Source organism: Lepidochelys olivacea (assembly GCF_965140295.1).
Source record: "Lepidochelys olivacea isolate rLepOli2 genome assembly, chromosome: 9".
Taxonomy (NCBI): Eukaryota; Metazoa; Chordata; order Testudines; family Cheloniidae; genus Lepidochelys; species Lepidochelys olivacea.
The window spans coordinates 68,051,036-68,059,672 of record NC_140419.1 but is presented as its reverse complement, the minus strand read 5'-3'; the positions used below and the strand labels follow the sequence as shown (position 1 = coordinate 68,059,672).

The window sequence follows — 8,637 nt, the reverse complement described above, 5'->3', positions numbered from 1 at the left end:
AAAATGTTAAGTCTACAGCATCGAAAGCCGCAATGCACAAACAGAATTAGGGTTGGAGTGATTAAATATCCATAATAAAATAAAGGAAACTGATCAATGTAATTACATTAAAATGCCTTCCATCCTAAAACATGTCTACGTTTCTGCAAGGTCCAGACTACAGGCAAAACAGTCTTTTTGTTCTAACTAATTCCTCTCAGGACCTGTTAAGACTCTAGAAAATTGACCAGAGTTTCAATTCTCTGAATCAATAGCTATCCACTCTCCTGAAACTACATGGCAAAGATATTTAATTTGTCAACAGCAAAAGTTCAAGCCAATTCAAGCATAGCATTATAGTGTCTGCCTTGACTTGCAGTTTGTTGAAAATGTATTATTCTGTGTCTGCAGAGAGAAGGCATTAGCCAGATATACCAGAAATAGAAGTTTTACAGATTCCACAATCCCTGCCAATAAACTTTACCATCAGGTTTTCAAAAACAACTCTTATATTGCACCTGGAACTTTGCATGCCTAGTAACTTCAAGGTGCAAAAGACCAAAATCATGCACAAAATCCATTAGCACCACTAAACTTGCAAATCCAAATGCCATTTGTGCTTACCAAAAAAAACCTGTGCAAAACTATATGTGCATACAGAGACAAAGATGGGCACCTTTGAAAATTTTGCTGTTGAAAAATGCATAAGCTCTTTTAAGAGAATGACTTTAAAATTAATTCATTATTTGCAGCTGGGTCCCAAAATGACAGGGTCCCATAAAAATTAAGCTGAGTACATAAAGTTTTTGCTTCTCTTTTCTTGACTTCCTTTTCTAACTTGAGAGAGCATAGAATGGACAGAGTGTACAATCTCTTACCTCCACATCTCTTTTCTTCTCTTGATTCCTCATCCCTTTTTGGTTGAAACTCATCTATCTGCACCCTACACTCAGAGCTGTGTTTGCGTTGAGAAAAAAATCCGCATCAAAGACGATCGATTTGAAGAATACTCCCCAGGGACGGTTTATACAATTCAGTAGATGGGGCTGATAGTCAACCTATATTAGCTAGGGAGAAACTAGAGACACCTAAACTTCTGAGTTTATGCTAATCTGTGCCATTTCTCTTTGTGGTTATATTTTTTTAAACTGGCCCATGTTACCTCATTTGCGCACTGTAGTCACATTTTGAAACTAATCATAAGGTATTGAATGTATGTAGCCTCAAAGACGGAATACCACATTTCCATACTGTCTTCCACTCACCGTCACACAAGGCAGCAAGACAGCCTTCCTTAACATATACTCAAGATAAAACATGGCCTCCTGCAAAAACAATCATTTTTCAGTCAGTCCCTTACCTGCAAATGCATGAGTTTTTCTCTTTAAAAATATGTTCTAATGCTTTGCGGTCAAGTTTTAAACTTCTTAAGTGATAGGGCTTCAATCATTTCCCTACGAAGACTACTGAGTATATCTGATGATTAAACTGAAACTAATATTTTCCAGCTTGGAAGAAAGTAAAATCCCATAAAGATACCATACCCTACAAGGAGCATTTTCACGTGCAATTTTATCATTTCCATTAGTTAGAAAGAAATGGTGTGAAATCACAAGCCAATACATCAGATATGCCTCTCTTCCATTCTCTAGTTAAGGCAGGCTATTGTTTCATCTTACAATGGAGGTATCCTACCGTTGGTTCACTCAATTTACAACTCATTCAACTAGTATGGTCTCAAAAGTGTGACCTGCACTTAAAGGTTACTGGAACTGAATCTGCTAAAGAGAAAATATGTGGTTGAGGCTGAGTGGGGAAGATAGGTCAGTGGGCAAAAATCTAGGATGAACAGTGAACAAGTTCAGTGAACAAGCAGAGAAAAAAATAAACTCAGTATGAGACACACAAAGAGAGGTTCACTTTTACTTTAATTCCATGAAGTTTGTCTATCTGTGGAATCTGAAATATTTTTTCCAAGTTGAAATTCTCATTCACCAGCCTTCTCATATTTGAAGCTTTCATTGTCCAACCTTAAGCACATTTAAGAGTCATCTGTAACAGTAACATGTTGCCCGGACACTGAGGAAAATGTAGAAACCGGTTCCTGCTTTCTTCTTCCCACCAAGTTTGTGGTGGTTTGAGCCCCACGCTGCACAGGGGAAACAGACTCCGTCCTCTAGAAGTGCAATGACAACAACCAGGCACAGAAGGTTAATGGGAAAGAGAATTCTTAGATCTGCCTTCCCCCTCCTGCACTCACACACAGTCTTGCCTTTGGTGATATCTGTTGCCCCCTCCACCCTCTGCATGCTCTTGTTAATGTCTATGGACGTTACAAACCTAGAGGGATTCAACAAAGTTCCTTAGAATCTAAAGGTTCAGTGCACTCTTCCCAATTCACAGAACCTGAACAGGTTCTAAAGATCACCCTCATTCTCCTAGCTAAAATGCGTTCAGTGTTTGGCATTCTGCACCATGGGAGTGTGTGAGTCTATAGCCTTTCTGTGATTTTCTTCGAAGATATTCAAAAGTTTTTAATGAGAACCCTAGGGCTAGGGCCTTCTTGAAACTATTAACAACAATGCTTGCTCTGTATAGCTCAGGGGAAAATTCAGGCAACAATTGCTAAACAAATCTTCAGTTTAGATTAGTAACAAAAGACTTATTTATCTGGTTTTCCAGCAGAGACCTGCAGGGAATTTGGGCTCTGTTTCAGAGCCTCTTCTCCCGTGCACAGATGTACAACAGTCACTCAGTCATTTTAGCTAAAGTTGTCAAATGTTTCATGGTATTTTAACGGATTGTGGTACCAGAATAATTATGCTTTAAGGAGCCAGCACCTCTCACAATTTGACATAGCTCAGTTTGGCCACCTCGCTATTTGAGATCAAATCATTAAAAGTCTTTGACTGTGTGGAATTAGGCTTTTTTTCCCCCCCTGTAATTGTATAATTGATCTTTAAGTTTGTTAAGCATATTGATAAAACTGGATAAATGGATTTTGAACTTTAGACTAGAACCAGCCAAAGAGTTTCCAATGGAATATTTTTCCTGTCGAGGACTCGAACCCCAGACGGCACGGTTCGTTGTCTGACCACAGAGAGACAGGCAACACCAGCAAGGTCCAAACACAAGCTCTTTATTGAAGAGTGCACACAACAATAGAGAGCAGCCTGTCTCCAAGGAGAACCAGCTGCCTCCTAGGCAAAACTAACAGGTTTTTATAGGCAGGTCCGTCGCGTCACAGATTATTCATGAAGTAGCCCAAACCCCACCGCCCCTTTGTTAGTTAAAAGTTCTCTATTATGCATGCATACCTATCCCCTATTGTATATAACTTTTAGCAAGTCATTATGCCTCCCCAACTTTCTTATCAATCCAGTTGTCAAACAGGAGACAAGAACATACATGAAAGGAGTTAAGAACATACATGAAACAGAAACAGGGAATGGAGACAGTCTGTCTCTTCTAAACAACCTGTTCTCAGAACATCTGGTACGAAAAAGCAAAAATACCGGCCTCCCCTTTTTTCTTACTCCCTGCAACTTAAACAAGTACTCTTTTATTCTATTTATGTCATTCAGGGACTTTCCCAGCAACCTTTATTGGCCTGACTTTGGTTCGGTTGGCATAACTGCTTCATATTTAATTTTTCTCACCTAACAGTCCCCCCTTTGTCCCTAGAGTGCCATAGGAGAATTCTTGGGACATACTGGTCTCTGTGTGGAGTGACTTAGAAATATTCACTGGTTGGTAGGGCAGAGCTTGGTACCCATCTAACAGCCACATCTTAATCTAACATACAAAACTATTAGGCCACATATAATTACAACAGAACTGTGAGGCAAGTTATATAGCCAGCCACCTATTTCTGGAACCCAATTGAACAGATTGCTCCACCACGAGTCAACCCGCTCTCCTCCATGGTCTTTTGCAACTTGTATAAGGTGGTTTGCTCTTTCCCAGGTGGCGTTATAAACATCCGGAACATATACACAGCATTCTTGCCCAATTAATGCACATGTTCCTCCCTGAGAGGCCAGCAAAATATCTAATGCCAAGCGGTTTTGGAGAACCATCTGCCTTAGGTTTATTTTTTTTTTCGGTTGCCAAATCTACCAAGGCCTCGGCAGTAGTATTTGCCATTATCTCCAACACTCCCTGAAGTCTCATGACTCCTTTTCCAATACACCAGTTGGCACCTCCACAGGAGAAGACGAATCCCGCACAAGCATCTGTCCAATCATTTAGGGCATGCCAAGTAAGGGGGCGAGAGTCTTTAACATCTTCCTCAGCACCTCTTACATTTCTGATTTTCCCTTTAGGAAGTCGTACATGATAAACTACAGGTGTTTCTAACCAAGCCAAATAGCAGGAGCCACTCCATGAAGGAGGGAGGGCTAGGTATGCCTTGTCACCACACACCCAGTATACTCCAAAAAGGGTAGGAATAACTCTGGACCAGGTATTATTGATAATTTTGTACCATCCAGTCCAAGATGGGAGGAGGGAGAATTTAGCTGTGGAGTCGTTAGTGGAACATAAGCACATAGTATGAGTTGGCAAGTTATACTCAAGTGTGCAATTTATAATGTAATGCTCAACCAATTTGTGACCTTCATACAAAAAGTGTTCTTCCCCATGCAAACTGCACTTGTTACCTGTGAAACTATGCCATGCGGACGTAAAAGAGGTTGCCCCATTCAGGAGAGAGATATTAGGACCTCTCTTACTCCCAAAGTGAGTGCCATTAATTAGGCTTTGCACTCACTATTACCTAAGGCTATTTTCCCTTCTTTTAAAGAGGCACCATTGACCAACTCGTTTCCAAACTATTAGATACCTGCTTTCAGAGATGCCGGTATCAGCCCACGTAATATTTAAATTGTCTGAAGAATCCTTCCAGGATGGGGTCCAGGTCATATTCATTGCACTGGAATAGGAACCATGGGAAGACCCTTTTGGCTATCAGCTGGCATTAATGAGCACACCCAGCATGAAGTATTTTGTAGGGCTGGCATGCGAGCTTTCATTTCATGGGCAAGGCATATCAATATGTTAGGACTGTGTGATTCTATAGTCTCTATGCCTCATACCACCAAAAAAGAAAGATAAAAAATAACAAACAGATTACAAACACAAGGACCCAAGCTAAAAACCGGGGCCATCCATTTTTTCATCTGCAGTCGGAGCTTCAGGTCGCCCAAAGGGGTGGCAGTCCATTTGTCTTGAGCACAAATGTCGTCTGCTTCTGATTCACCCGGTTCACGGTGGGGTGAAAGTGCGTAGCTCCCGATGCCATCTGCTTCTGGGGAATCTTTTTCCAGGTCAAGTTCCCTAGCGGTGCAATGCAGGTTAGCTCTGTCAGTGGACAAGGGAGAAGTTACTAGCACTTCACCTTGTCCTTTCCCCTGCTGTCCAAAAGGAGGAAAGACAAAAACCCAGAAGGAGGAACAGGCTGATCAGTAGTCGAAGTGAAGTCATCTTGAGGTGGAGGGGTCTTTTTGCATTAAGAAGCATGAGTCCAGGCAGTCAGTCCTTGGCACTTCACAGCAGTGTTGGTAGTCAGCAGGACTTAATAAGGGCCTTTCCAGCATGGGGCCAGAGTAGTCTTTCGTTGATGGACCTTTATGTAGACCCAGTCACCTGGTTTTAACAAATAGCAGGTTTGCTCAGGATCCTTGGAGCAGGACTTCTTTCACCTGTAAATACAGAGACCAAATGCATTTCATTAATGTCTGGCAGTGTTTTGCAGATCTCACAGCTGCTTGGGCACATTCAAGCCCCCCTCTTCCTTGGCTGTCAGCCAAATTCTAGCTGTAAGTAGTGTCCTTGGGCAGGCCAGTGTCTTATCTTTGAACCGAGCCTGCCAGCTACAGCGTTGAATTAGCTCGTCCTTCATTCTTTTTCTTCTCCCCTTCTTAGCTTTTATTAACCTGCAAAGAAAACTTTCACTTTCCACTCACACACCTTTGTTCAAAAATGAATACATATACATTACCCATTATACAGCACGTTAGTCTTATTGTTCAACGTATGCCACATACACCCTTCTAGTAAAATGACTTTATTACTGAACTTTGGAGCAACAAGCTAGGACAAGCACACCCACTTTTGAGGAGTCCACTTGGTACAACCTTTGGGGTCCAATAGCTTTCCTCCCTCCCCAGCCCTCTGGCTAGAAATTTGAGGTAGCCAGAAGGATCCCATGTATAATATGGGGAGTGGAGTAACCTTTCACGTCCTTGCTTCCAAAGACTGTTGGTGTGCGAATTTTAACAACATTCTTTTTCAATTAAAAGATCTGGACAATGAAATTTTTTTCCTTACTTAAGCAAATGTATTAAACTTTAGTATATCACATTTCCTGATATTATCCAAACACTTTGTATTCCAAGTTGAATAAAACAAGTACCTGCATTTTGATTTAACCCTTCCATTTAGTTTTAAACTAAACGGTCCTATGAAAAATTAAACACAGCAATTCTGGCCACAAGACAAACACCACAAGACAGAACATAAAACACAGAACATAATTCCTATTATGCCAGTAAATTCATGATATGTTGAATTGCTTTTCAGCTGGCATCAGTTTTCTCTGATTTTCTGAAAGACAAAAAGAACATAGATCTACCCCCTTCTGGGCAGTCAGTCGTTGCTTAAAATATTTCCTTTTTATACAAATACACTTATTAATTGCAGGCAAAACAGAGGGATTACCCATATTTTCTTGTATTTGTTTCATAGGCAGCCCCGGTTTCAGTGGCTTCTACCTTATCAGTTAGGTAATTTACATTAAAACAAATGCTTCCCGGCTTCCTTCTGGATCCACAGATTAAAGATGCTTACTTTAAAAAGGGCACAATAAACTTTACCAGACTTTTGATTGCCTTTTACTTTTAACTCCTGCTGTCAAACACAGAGCGACCTGAAAAGGAAGACACCACCTATTGCAGCCCCTTGGAGCCTAATAAGATATTAATTACCACTATATAATTGCATTCCTTTGGAAAAAGGGCCCATTTTCCTCAAAAATGGCTGCAAAGAAACTAAGAATTCTTAGGTGAAATGCTGCAGCTTTTTCTTTGACTTTCTGACGTTCATCCTCAGTTACGAGGGTGTCCATCAGCTGATTTACATCTGCCCATGTGGGTAAATGGATAGAGAAAACAGTTCGGAATATTCTCTCTACCGCCTCGGGGTTATCCCGAAGGTGCGGCATAGAACGCTGCCAATTTAATAAGTCTGCAGTTGTAAATGGAGTGTGAGTAAGCACCATTTGAGGCTGCCCACCAACTTGTGGAACAGGGTAAGCTCGCAAAGGAGATCGGATGTCTTTTGAAGTTGCAGGGGACCTAAAATAAAAGGGTTCCCTGGAAGTTCCAGGGATATCTCTTGACGAGTCAGAAGGGTCCGCTCCTTGGACATATTCTTTTCCCTTGTCTTCTCCACCTCCTCCTTTGCTCTTTGGCTCCGTCTCTGTGGTACCCCCATTGGGATATACTCATCTTCTGTCTGAGTTTCTGGGGCATAGGGTGGAGGAGATTTAGATTCTTCCATACAACAGCTTCAAAGGCCATACGTCCTGCTTTTGGCTTATAATTAAACCATACAAACAGATAATCCATTTGTTCTGGTCTAAGATCGACCAAAATATCTCTTAAGGAATCCATCCTGTCTGCGGAAAAGGTTCCGCAGGCTGTCCAATCTTTAGTCGGGGACAAATGAGTCGTGAAGGCTGGCCATTGAACCTGACATAAATTTTTCATTTTGGATTTAGTTAAACCAGTGGTTCCAGAGATTCCCTTCCAATCTCTGAGTATCAGAGAAAATGGGGCATCCCCCAGGCATTTACTGCCAAATTGTCCCATCCTAGGTGGAAAGGGGACTCAAACCCACAATCCCCAACTCTTATTATCAAGCGATCGCTTACCTCTCCAGGGTCTCGAACCCCAAAGACCTGGATCTGGAGCCTACTCAATGGGTAGGTGGACATTGCAGGATTTCTATGGGCTTCAGTTGGTTCGCAGAACACGCCTTATAGCCGATGCAGGAATGAGATCACTGGCAAGGCTCCTTGAAGCCGGAGGATGCGCGCTGCATTGCTTTAGAGTCTGATCCCACACCGGAGAGTCAGACGAGTCCCTTCGTGGTCACCAAATTTGTCGAGGATTCGAAGCCCAGACGGCACAGTTCATTGTCTGACCGCAGAGAGACAGGCAACACCAGCAAGGTCCAAACACAAGCTCTTTATTGAAGAGTGCACACAACAATAGAGAGCAGCCTGTCTGCAAGGAGAACCAACTGCCTCCTAGGCAAAACTAACAGGTTTTTATAGACAGGTCCATCGCGTCACAGATTATTCATGAAGTAGCCCAAACCCACCCCACCCCCCCCCGCCCCTTTGTTAGTTAAAAGTTCTCTATTATGCATGCATACCTATCCCCTACTGTATATAACTTTTAGCAAGTCGTTATGCCTCCCCAACTTTCTTATCAATCCAGTTGTCAAACAGGAGATGAGGAGTTCAGAACATACATGAAACAGAAGCAGGGAGTGGATACAGTGTGTCTCCTTCTCTAAACAACCTGTTCTCAGAACATCTGGTATGAAAATGCAGGAATGCAGGCCTCCCCTTTTTTCTTACTCCCTGCAACT

The 8,637-nt window shown here is 42.0% G+C and overlaps 1 long non-coding RNA gene across 1 annotated transcript; it reads right to left on the bottom strand.

Annotated features, from left to right (window-relative positions):
* Nucleotides 1-3,102: 3,102 nt before the first annotated feature.
* On the bottom strand, nucleotides 3,103-8,330 carry LOC311525819. The gene is made up of 2 exons (XR_014712865.1): nucleotides 7,913-8,330; nucleotides 3,103-5,681 (listed from the first exon to the last, which is right to left on the bottom strand). It is a non-coding gene; the product is annotated as an uncharacterized lncRNA (long non-coding RNA).
* Nucleotides 8,331-8,637: the final 307 nt, after the last annotated feature.